Here is a 12149-nt window from a genome sequence, read left to right on the forward strand (position 1 = left end):
ACCTGCCATCTGTAAAACCCAATGAACCAACCAGACAACAATCACATCTTCAGGGTTTTCCTGCACCTTGGTCTCGGCTGAATAATATTCTTAAAACAGAACCTTTATCTCTCCACGTCATGTTGTCGTGTCTCAGGTGTTAGTCTGTTTGCAGACAACAACATGAGTTTCCTCTGCGGGAAGTCAGTTTGGACTCGGTGTTACGAATCAATCAGAGCGTCATGGTGGGGAGTGCTCTGCTTTAAAGGAGGCCATGAGGAGCTGATTCCATTGGTCACGACTGATAATGTAACCCATAGCAACACAGACACAGGCCTATGTGGCTGCCTGCAACACATTCATGATATTCGAGACCAATTCCGCCTCACCGGTCTGTTTTCGGGGGATTTGACCTCCTTTCTTGTGGTGATAATAACTTTCAGTTTAAACAAGGAGAAAATAGTAACAGCAGCGAGCAACAAACTGCATCCAAATCACTGCAAATTATCTGCAAATGTATTCATGGAGCATGTCGGGGGGATGTTTCACAGGAGTGCAGCCCAGCCGGGGTGATTAGAGCTGCTCTTTTGGAACCTAAAAGGAAAGTTTAAAAGACAAAAGAGGCTTCCAACAGCTTTCCAAGTGATGGAATTTGCTGATGAACACCATCAGTGACAGATAGAGGGTTTAGTGACGCTGAAGACTTTCTGGAAATTAAAGCATCAGCCAGAGTTGTACTAGAAAGCAGATAATCACTTGTATGCTGGCTGAAGATTTTATCCCAAATGTCCAATAAATCAGCTTAAAAACCCCAAAAAAGATCATCAGAGCTGCTTGAGACTTACTCACTGTTAAATAATCACTCATACATCATACAGAGTTGTTTCTGACAGTGGTGGAAGAAGTTTATCAATTATTTAAAAGTCCCAAAATAACAACGTAAAACCCCTCCATTAAAAGTTAGCAACTAAAAACCCAAACATAGATTAGAGGTGAGCCAATCACAAAAAGTCTGGTTCCATCATCAATGATGAGATGTGTTCTAAAAGTTTGTTTTATCACCAGATTTAGACGTTACCAACCCATTAAAGGTAGACTAGTTTTGGTGCCTAAATTGAACTGAGTTGTTCTTGTACCTAACCTTAACCAGGCCATTTGGGGTCTGAACCTAACCAGGTAGTGTTAGTGCCGAAAACCTAATCAGTAGTTTTAGTGAAATAACTTAATCAGATCCTTCTTCTTGAGATACTCCATACTCACTTCTCCCTGCTGCCCTCTGGCCAGAGGTTCAGGACTCTGAAGTGGAAACAGGTGTGCTTTAGCAAAAGCTTTGTACCCTCTGCCACTGCTGCTCTGAATCATCTGTAGCATGTTTCCCACCCATCTCTCACAGCACGTGTGTTGTCTTATTGTCCTGTGTTTTACTGTCTATAATATGTGTATTTAGTACGTACCTGGCAGTGCCTATGACAATGAATATCCCTTTGAGGACAATAAAGGTCTATCTATCTGTCTACTTTTCATGCATCCCGAAACATAATCAAGTCGTTTTGGTATCTAAACTTGACCAGGTAAGTACTTTTGGGAATGAAATTCAACCAAATAGTTCTTGTACTTGAACCTAACCAAGTAGTTTTAGTGAGATAACTTAACAGAGTAGTACTGGTGTATAAAGATAACTAAGCAGGTTTGGTGTCTGCAGTGAACTATTTTTGATTAACTAAGAAGTTTTGCTGTGTCAGCTTAACTGTGTCGGCTTAGCTTCTAAACCTAACCAAGCAGTTTTAGTGCCTAAACTTAACAAAACAGGTTTGGTGTCTAAAGTTAACCAGGTAGTCTTGCTCTTAATCTTAGCCAGGTATGGTAGTTATCTGAACTGAAGCAAGTAGTTTTGATATGTCAACTGAAGCAAGTAGTTTTAGCATCTTAACTTAAGCAAGTGGTTTCTAAACTTTTGGTGTCTCAATTTAACCAAGAAGGTTTGGTGTCTAAAGTTAACTAAATAGTATTGATGTGTCAACTTTACCGATCAAATTTAGCATCTAAACTTAACAAAGCTGTTCTTGTACCTAAACCTTACCAAGTAGTTTTAGTGTTGAAACTTAATCAAATAGATCTGATGCCTAAATTTAACCAAGTATGTAGTTTTGGGGATGAAATTCAACACACTAGTTCTTGTACCGGAACTTATCTGAGTTCTTTTGGTATCTAAATCTAAGCGAGTAATTTTGGTGTCTAAACTTAACCAACATGTCTAACATCATGTGTGGGAGACTTTTTGTTTGTTTTGTATAAAATTACAGTTGTGTTGTCCTTAAATGAGATTATAAAGGAGTTTCATGAATTAGGAAGATGGAGACCTGCTCAGCTACCAGAAGGTCGGTTCAGTGAGTCAGAAGAGATGAGTGTATTATCCAGGGATTTCCTCTGAAATGCAGCAGAGAGGATGGATAATTCAGCAGAAAATGGAAATACTCCAGTACAAGTCGTTCATGAAGAGAACTAGAGTAAGTGTACTTTAAACCACAGTCCTTGTAGCAGCGGTTCATGCAGTTTTTCTTATGTTGGAGCATCTTTCAGGTTTCATGTGGTGGATGTAGTTCTGGGCTCAGATCCAGTCCTGATCCTCGGTGTTCTGTTTGGGGTTTACTGACTGGAGGAGCTTCAGGTCAGAGTGTGATCCGTAAATCCAGCTTCTTCTTCTTCTTCTGCTCCTAAACGCATCTCTGCTCTTCTTCTTCACCTCTGTGTTTATCTGCAGCCTGCAGATCCGTCCTCCCCCTCAGGATTTTCCTCTTCGCTCGTTTCATCGCAGGAAAACGTCTCTTCCCTCTCCATGGAAACGCCGTCTGTTTCCATCTGGCTGAATTTCATTACTGTGTGTTGGTGCATCTTAATAAACCCCGTGTGTTCGTCGCTTTGTGTGTTTGCTCGACAACCAATTAGTGTGAGAGCGGCGCTGCACTCTGACGTCTTTGTGTTGCTTTGCTGCTCTTATCGGTGAATTTGTGTTGGAGAAGACAAAGGTCAGCGCTCTTTTAAAACCCCAACTCCTCCATCATCTCAGAAACTTAAAGTCTGAAAAACAGAAAGCTTTTATCGACTAGAGCAGAGGAGACGAGGAGGTAGAGGAAAGGAAGACAGGGAAGGAAGCAAGAAGACTAGAGTGGAGGAGATAGGAAAGAGGTTAGAAGAAACAAGAGGACACCAGACGATAGATGAAAGGTGGACTATAGGTGAAGAGAACATGAAGAAAGGAGTTGGTGAGGATATGAAGATGTCAAAGGATGAGAAACAAGAGGATCAGGAAGGAAACAAGGAGACAGAAGGTCAGGCCGTAGAAAACCAAACAAATCTGACAAAACTTTTTAATGAACGTTTTGCTCAATGAAGTTCTACCTTCACACTGGGAAGAGCTCCAGAGTTCCAGGTCCTTGAAGTCCATAGAGGAGAACGTCTGTATGTTTAGCTTGTCTTTATGTTGTATATTCATCTATTTTTGTGGTAGTTGTTGCCATTTGTGTGGTAATTCTTTTCATTTTTTGTGTTGATTTTGTCTCTTTTTGTGGTTATTTTAGCTCTTTTTGTAGTGATTTTGTCATGATTTTTCATGTCTTCATGTTGATTTTGTGTCTTTTTGTGGTTATTTTGTGCCATTGTGTGGTAATTTCCCCGTTTTTGTGGTTCTGAGGCTCAGAAATTATGGAAAAGGTCCATTAAAAAATATAAATCTAGACCCACTTCTGTGAACTTCAAGGACCTGAAACTCTGGAAATATTCCCAAAATGAAGGTAGAACTCTGATCATTAATAAAGTGACTGGAGCTGAAGAACCAGATGATTCTGAGGAGGTCATTTGGGCACTGATTGGTTTTTGAAGGCCTGAACATTTAATGGTCCTGATTAATGGTCTCAACTCGACCTCCTGAAGATGAGGGTGAATGAAGTGATCCAGAATCCAGCAGAAGCTCTGAGCTTCTGCCTGCTTGTTGACGCCGGCGGCCTGCTGATCTCTCTGACGTCGCTCTCCGGCTCCACTCTTTGTTGCTCTGCTTTTAGCTGCTTTTCCTCCTCAGGTGATTCATAAATACTCCTTTCAGTCAGCAGCCAAACTAGTTTTTATGTGCAGCTCGGAGCTTCGGTTCGCTCAGATTCCTCCGTCCTTCCTCCCACTCTCTGCTCAGATCGATGCAGCTTAACCTTTCCTTTCCCGTCTTTAACCTTTTCAACCCGGTCGCCGTGCAGGTGTATAATGTGATTACTCACAGCGGGGCTCACTGGGAAATGAAAGAGGAGAGTCTAATCGGACTTATCTGGCTGGGTAGCAGGTGGAGGAGGGAGTAAGCACTTTCACTGCCGCTTTTAAAAAAAACATTCATACCTTTGAAGTTCAGAGAGGAAAACATAAATTAAAGGTTCAGAAATGAGACGTTACAAAGCAGAAATTCAGCAACACCACTTCTGCAGGGAGCTTCAGTTCATGGGTTCATCTGCATCTTTTAGGGTGTTTGAGACACAAAACGACAAAAATGAGAAACAGAACAGCAAAAACATGAGACAAGCAACAAAAGTCAGACAAACAAAAGACAAAAAAACTGACAAAAACAAGACAAATTATTACAAAAATAAGACAGAAAATGACAAAAACAATACACAAAATGGCAAAAACATGAGACGAGCGACAAAAGTCAGACAAAAAAGACAAAAAACAACAAAAACAAGATAAAATATTGCAAAAATCAGACACAAAATGACAGCAGAACAATGATCAGTCACTCTTTTCATTTAAAATTAATGGTAAGTTGAAAACTGTCCCAGATGTCACAAAAAATGACCACATTAAGACATAAACCACCAACATTCTACAAAAACAACCATACAGTGATGCAAAACAACCAAAATATGATGCAGAACAACCACAAACAACGCAAATGTGACAAAAACTACCACAAAAATATGTAAAATGACCAAACAGTGATGTAAAAAGACATAAAACTACCAAAATATGACACAAAACAACCACAAAAAGTTGAAAAATGTCCCACATGTGACAAAAAAATGACCTCAAAAAGACACAAACCACCAAATTGCTGGAGAAAGGGCTATAAAAAGATGCAAAATGACCAAAATGATGCAAAACAGCCACAAAAAGATGTAAAACGACCAAACTGTGACATAATGACGAAAAATAACAATATTTGTACAGTCATAATTATCAGTCACATATTGTAAAAGAACAAATTACTATTTGTTAAAACACAGACATTTCATGTGGACATTTTTACTGTCAGGATGTAATCTAGTGTGATATTGCTACAAATTATCTGTAAATTCACTAAATCTGTACAAAGACGGTGAATTATTTCAACAATCACAGTTAAGGACGGTTTAAAAGGTTGGTTTTTAGCGTCTGCTTTAAAGACGTTGTGTCCCTGGTTTGAACCTGGACGCTGGATTGTTGTCAGAGCCGTGACTAAGCTCAGATATTAAAGACGAGGCAGCAGCAGCTGTGCATTAACAGGAAACCGTCTGAGCGCTCAGACAGAATGAAAACCCGACCACATTAAAAAACATTCTCTCTGTTTTCTCTGTTTGTTGTAGCTCCTTCTGAAGTCTTTACCACTTGATTTTACTGTCACATTTGTCTTTGTGTGACTCTGGATGAGTCTAAAGTGTCAGAGCTGCGTGAAGGCATCAGTCCAACATGGACCAAACTCTGCTAAGGACATTGGCACACTAAAGGGACAATAAGACATTTAAAAAAGATAGTATGACACAACATTAAAGACAACTAAAGGTGAAAGAACTAAGACAATTAGATGTTAAAAACACCAGAAATCAGTTTCCTTTGAACTCTATTGGAGGTCATGTTTAGTGGCCACAGTCAAACGGTCCCCAGATGGTCGAATAGGAATGTATGTGTGTGTACAGTCCACCGTTTGTAATATATAAAAGCAAGTGTGTGTGTCACTGGCAGTGAATTGTGTTTTGTGGAGCGTGAGAACGCTCCGCTGATTTGGCCAATTATACCTCTGCTATCAAAAGGTCACCGTTTCATTACACAACACAACGGCACAATGACACAACACAGCACAACAACCGACATCACAACAACACGGCACACAACGAAACAGAAAGAAAAGAGGAGCAGCAGAGTGCAGAAACAGAACAACAGTGAATGTATTTGTGCACGTGTGGAAATGTCAGGTTGTAGCACCGTGAAGGCAGACTAATGTGTTAGCAGGTACGCTAGCCTGAAGCTAACCTCCTACATCACCATGGTAACTTATTCTGCACTGCTCACCTGCTCCGGCTGGATTTGGGATTTAAATCAGCTGGAAGAAGAAACTCCAGACTTTCTCTGAGCGATGCAGATTCTCAGCCGAGGTTTTATCTGTGAACCTGTTCAGCTTCATGTCAGTCATCCATCGATGTTCAGCAGGAAAACCGCCACGAGATCCTACATCCATCCATTTGTGATGCAGAAAACACATAAACATGGTTTAATGTTTGGCTGTTTTACGTTGCTGGTACCAAACAAACACAGATCAGAGATCTACAGAGAACATACAAATCATATAAAATCAACCAAATCTTAAACAACTGTAATTTAGCCTATTTTTGGACAGATTTTCTGTTCCTCTGTAGTGATGTATCTTTACGTGGTAATTTTACCTTTTTAGTGGTGGTCTGGGGTCAGTTTTTATCAGAACTCAGATGTGTTTCTCCTCCTAAATGTCCTGGTTCCGTCTGCTGGACTGATGAAGTTCTGAGGCTCAGAAATGATGGAAAAAGTCCATTAAAAAGTGATAAATCTGGATCCACTTCTATGGACTTCAAGGGCCTGGAATGTTCTAACTGAGACTAAACTTAAAGACTGGAAGCAGGAAAGGAGAATGTCCCCTGTAGAAAGTTCTAGAGTAGACCTACCGACACCTGTAGAAAGTTCTAGAGTAGACCTACCGACAACTGTAGAAAGTTCTAGAGTAGACCTACCGACAACTGTAGAAAGTTCTAGAGTAGACCTACCGACAACTGTAGAAAGTTCTAGAGCAGACCCACCGACAACTGGAGAAAGTTCTAGAGTAGACCTACCGACAACTGTAGAAAGTTCTAGAGTAGACCTACCGACACCTGTAGAAAGTTCTAGAGTAGACCTACCGACAACTGTAGAAAGTTCTAGAGTAGACCTACCGACAACTGTAGAAAGTTCTAGAGTAGACCTACCGACAACTGTAGAAAGTTCTAGAGCAGACCTACCGACAACTGTAGAAAGTTCTAGAGTAGACCTAATGACAACTGGAGAAAGTTCTAGAGCAGACCCACCGACAGCTGGAGAAAGTTCTAGAACTCTAGAACTTTCAACAGGTTCTCCTCTCTGGACTTCAATGACCTGGAATAAAGTTACAGGAGATGAAGAACCAGATGGTTCTTTGTGGTAATTTTGACTGTTTGTGGAGATTCTGAGTCTAGGGTAACTTTGCTTGTCTTTTTGTTGTATATTCACCTATTTTTGTGGTGATTTTGGCCGTTTTTGAGGTAATTTTTCATGTAATGTTTTCATGTTGATTTTGTATCGTTTTGTGGTTATTTTGTGCCATTGTGTGGTAATTTCACCTTTTTGTGGTTCTGAGGCTCAGAAATGTGATGGGAAAAGTCCATTTAAAAGTAATAACTCTGGACCCACCTCTATGGACTTCAAGGACCTGGAACTCTGGAAATATTCCCAAAATGAAGGTAGAACTCTGATCATTGATAAAGTTTGAATTGTAGAAGAAGAATCAGATGTTCAGAGGATCCTCAGTAATAGTTAATTCACCTGTTTGTCACGTGGGTGTTGGCATTTACAGATACTCCTTTAGCTTTCATGCAGATAAAATTCTCCTCAGTGAGACGTGAACGCTTTTTCTGTGAGAACAGCAGGTCAGAACTGAGTGTTTTATTTTATCCTGTCTTTTCTCTTTTCTCAGATGTTTATTTACCTGGCTTCTTGCAGTTCCCGTTGAACGCCAGATTTCGGAGTTTAAAGGGAGTTTTTCAAAGCCGAGGCTCAGACAGAGTGTAGAGACGGTGTGTGTCTGTTGGGTTGTAGAGTTGTGTGTCTGTTGGGTTGTAGAGTTGTGTGTCTGTTGGGTTGTAGAGTTGTGTGTCTGCTGTGTGTCTGTTGTGTGTTGGGGGCAGTAAGATGTTGCAGCTCAGCAGAAAAACAGCTGAGAGATGAATGTTGCCTCTGACCTGAAGTCTCCACAGACCAGAGCCGTTAATACTGACTTTCTGTTCACGCAGCGTCTTTTTCTTCTTCACTCGGCGCCGTTCAGACAAATGCATGTTTCTACACGCAGCGGCTGACAGTCCAACACAAACACGTCGGATTGTGCTGATTTATGGTCGTGGTGTTTGGTCTGTGAGCTGTTGCCTAAAGAACACGAGGTTATAGAACGACCCAAAGTTGTGTTTTACAGTTATTTGGTTGTATTAGATGGTTTCAGTCTTCATAAACCACAAATTCAACCTCTAAATGTAAGTAACTGAGTCCAGAGTGCAGCAGGAAACTCAGAGACTCAGGGAGGAGGTCAGGGTTGATGGTGGGGTGACAAAACCTTCAGTTCCAAATTATAACGATAAACCCAATTATTGGCATAATTTCACACTTCCCAATCAAAAACAAGATTTAGTCTTCACTTTGAGACACCTATAGGGCTGATTTGGAACAGTTTTAATGAAGGGTTTTGAGTAAATTTCACACTTTCTGACATTTTTCCATAATTTCTGAGCCTCAGAACTTCATCAGTCCAGCAGATAGAACCATGACATTTAGGACGAAAAACATCTGAGTTCTGATAAAAACTGACACCAGATCACCACTAACTATACATAAAGTTGCAAAATCACCACAAAAATAAACAATACCTGCAGCAGGACACAAAAACAGTCAAAAAAGTTGATAAATTACTGTAGAAAGTAATAAATCACCAGATAAAGATGCAAAATCACAGCAAAACACCCAAAATCACTACAAAAAGAGGTAAAATTAGATGAAAAAGATGCAGAATTACTCCAGAAAAAGATAAATCGCTGTACTTACTTTGCTCTATATTAAGCTGTACTGTTTGACTCCAGCTTGCTTAAACACTTGTGCGCTAACTGGAGGTCATTAAGTGTCACAGTAGACTTTGTCATGGTACCCTAACTACTCTAGAACTTTCTCCAAATGATGTTCTTCATTGAAGTCCACAGAGGTGGGTCCAGATTTATCACTTTTTAATGGACTTTTTCCATCATCTCTGAGCCTCAGAACTTCATCAGTCCAGCAGATAGAACCAGGACGTTTAGGAGGAGAAACATCTGAGTTCTGGTAAAAACTGACACCAGATCACCACAGAAACATGTGAAATCACCACAAAATGATGCAAAATCAGAACAAAAACACTGCAAATTACCCCAAAAATGAGAAATAACTACAAGAGAAATAAATGACCACTAGAATATGTAAAATCCCTACAAAAATATTCAAAATCTCTACAGAAATGCACAAAATCACCACAAAAAGATGTAGAATCATCAGGAAACAGTTTTCCATCCATCCAAGTGACTACTAAGAAGGCCTACAGAGTCCAACATCTAACCCAGTGAACCGTACAGAAACCATGTTTACATCCACAGCTGTTGTTTTTCTGCTGTACAGAAGCCGGAGGGACGAGGCAGGTGGATGATGGGTGTTTAAAGTAGATTTTGCTGTAATTCCCTTGAACTTCACCCAGAAACCTGGAAGAGGACACTACAACTGCTCATTGTAATAAAGCACATAAAATACGTTGTTTGTGAGCGTTCAGCTGCAGCATGCAGATGTTCACAGAAAAACAGCTGTAAAAACAAAACTCTGTACACGACCTGCAGGAAACGACAGAGAAACACAGATTAAGACAAACCGGTGAAATGTTTAGCAGCTAAAGATCCAGATATTTACCTCTGGAGCTGGTGGAGACCAAAAACAGCAAAAAGATCAGAGGTGGACACAAACACGACTACAAAATTATCATATTTATTGCAAATACGTGTGCAAGCAAACACGTATTTGCTAACACATTTGCGTCGACGATTCTGATTTATTTTCTGCTAATGTAGCATTAGCCGTAGCGCCATAGGCGTCAGTTTAGGGGGGGAAGATGGGGACGTGTCCCCCCCACTTTTTGTCAGGGGTCATTTTGTCTCCAACACATTCAAATTCTTCACATGTAAGCCGTTGTAAACCAGTTATTTTCAGTAGTATAGAAAATTCCGACGCTCCTGAACGCACCATCCGCACTCGGCCGAGAGTTGCACAGACACGCAGCACACCTTCATGAGGTTAAAAAAAAAAAAAAAAACTCGCAGATGCTAAATTTGCGCCTGTGCCAAGTGGAAGCTCCGACCAGAGGCGTGTAGGGGCAAAATTTCGGCCCGGGAGAATTAGTACTATAGCGGCCCACAGACCCCTCTACCCACATGTACTGATAGCTCAACAGGTTGAGTCTCTACCTTTGGTTTGGTGGTTGTGAGTTCGAGCCCAGCTTGTGGCATTTTGCCGCCATTCTTCGACATTTTCTCAAAGTGCTGTGGTCTCCGTCCCCCCCACTTTTAAAAACAAACTGACGCCCTTGGGTAGCGCTACGTTTCACACTAACTTTTCCACCTTTGTTGTAGGGATTCATGGAAAGGAGTCGCACAAGACGAGCTGAAATAAATGGAAAAGATGGATGCTGAAGAACAGCAGGAACATCTGAGGAGGAAAACTGATGCTGCAAAGACTGGAAACTGTTGATGGAAGTCTGGGAAAATCAGGACAGTCTCAGGTAATTTTACAATCATGACCAGTTTTCCAAAGTGACCCGAAGCTTCTCCAAATGTATCTGAAACTTGTCCAAAATGACTCAAAACCTGCCCAAATTGACTTCAGTCTAAGTTGCCCTAAAGCTTGGTCAAATTTACACAAAACTGACTTGAAGTTTTTCCAAATTGACTTAAAACCAAAATGACTCATAACCTGCCAAAAGTGACATGTTCAAATTGACAGGAAATTTTACTCGAAATTTTCCAAAATTGTCTTGAAAGTTATTGAAAATTACTCAAAATCTGCCCAAAATGATTTGAAGCTTCTCCAAAAATAATTCAAAACTTTCTAAAAATACTTGAAACTCATCCAGATTGATCCAAAGCAGGGCAAAAGTTATTTTAAATTTGTTCACATTGACTTGAAACTCTTCAAAACTGACTTGAAGTTTGTCCAAACGACTTTAACGTATCCAAAATGACGTAGAGCCTGCTCAAAGGGACTTGTTCAAACTGACAGGAAATTTTAATAACATTTTTTCAAAACTGTCTTGAAATTTTTCCAAAATGACTCAAACTCTGCCTAAAATGATTTGGAACTTCTCAAAAACTTTCTAAGAATTACTCAAAATTTCTCCAAAGTTACTTCAAACTTCTTCAGAATGACCTGAAACTTCTCCAGATTTATCTAAAACGTGTTCAAAATGACAGGAAATATGTCTAAGTTGCCCCAAAACTTGGTCAGATTTTCTCAGAATTTCTCGAAATTGACTTGAAACTTGTCCAAACTGACGGAAAAGTATCCAAAATACACACGTGGACAAAATTGTTGGTACCCCTCAGTTAAAGAAGGAAAAACCCACAATTCTCACTGAAATCACTTGAAACTCACAAAAGTAACAATAAATAAAAATTTATTGAAAATTAAATAATCAAAAACAGCCATTACTTTTGAATTGTTGATTAACATAATTATTTAAAAAAACAAACTAATGAAACAGGCCTGGACAAAAATGATGGTACCTCTATAAAAGATTGAAAACTATTTGACCAGAGTGACATGATTAACTCAGGTGTGTCATTTAATTGACATCACAGGTGTTTCCAAACTCATAATCAGTCAGTCTGCCTATTTAAAGGGAGACAAGTAGTCACCCTGCTGTTTGGTGAAAAGGTGTGTACCACACTGAACATGGACAACAGAAAGCGAAGGAGAGAATTGTCCCAGGACATCCGAAAAAAAATGATAGACAAACATCTTAAAGGTAAAGGCTATAAGACCATCTCTAAACAGCTTGAAGTTCCTGTGACAACAGTGGCTCATATTATTCAGAAGTTCAAGACCCACGGGACAGTAGCCAA

General features: G+C 40.0%; 1 protein-coding gene across 2 annotated transcripts in view; it reads left to right on the forward strand.

Moving 5' to 3' along the window:
* The window catches only part of LOC127530837 (uncharacterized), a 61028-nt gene extending 50029 nt beyond the window's left edge, over nucleotides 1-10999 (forward strand). For both annotated transcript variants that reach the window (XR_007937520.1, XM_051938571.1), the window contains one exon: nucleotides 10662-10999. The gene's annotated coding sequence lies outside the window, so the exon portion shown is untranslated. The remainder of the gene's footprint in view (nucleotides 1-10661) is intronic.
* The last annotated feature ends 1150 nt before the right edge of the window (nucleotides 11000-12149 follow it).

This window comes from Acanthochromis polyacanthus, chromosome 18, assembly GCF_021347895.1.
Source record: "Acanthochromis polyacanthus isolate Apoly-LR-REF ecotype Palm Island chromosome 18, KAUST_Apoly_ChrSc, whole genome shotgun sequence".
NCBI lineage: Eukaryota > Metazoa > Chordata > Actinopteri > Pomacentridae > Acanthochromis > Acanthochromis polyacanthus.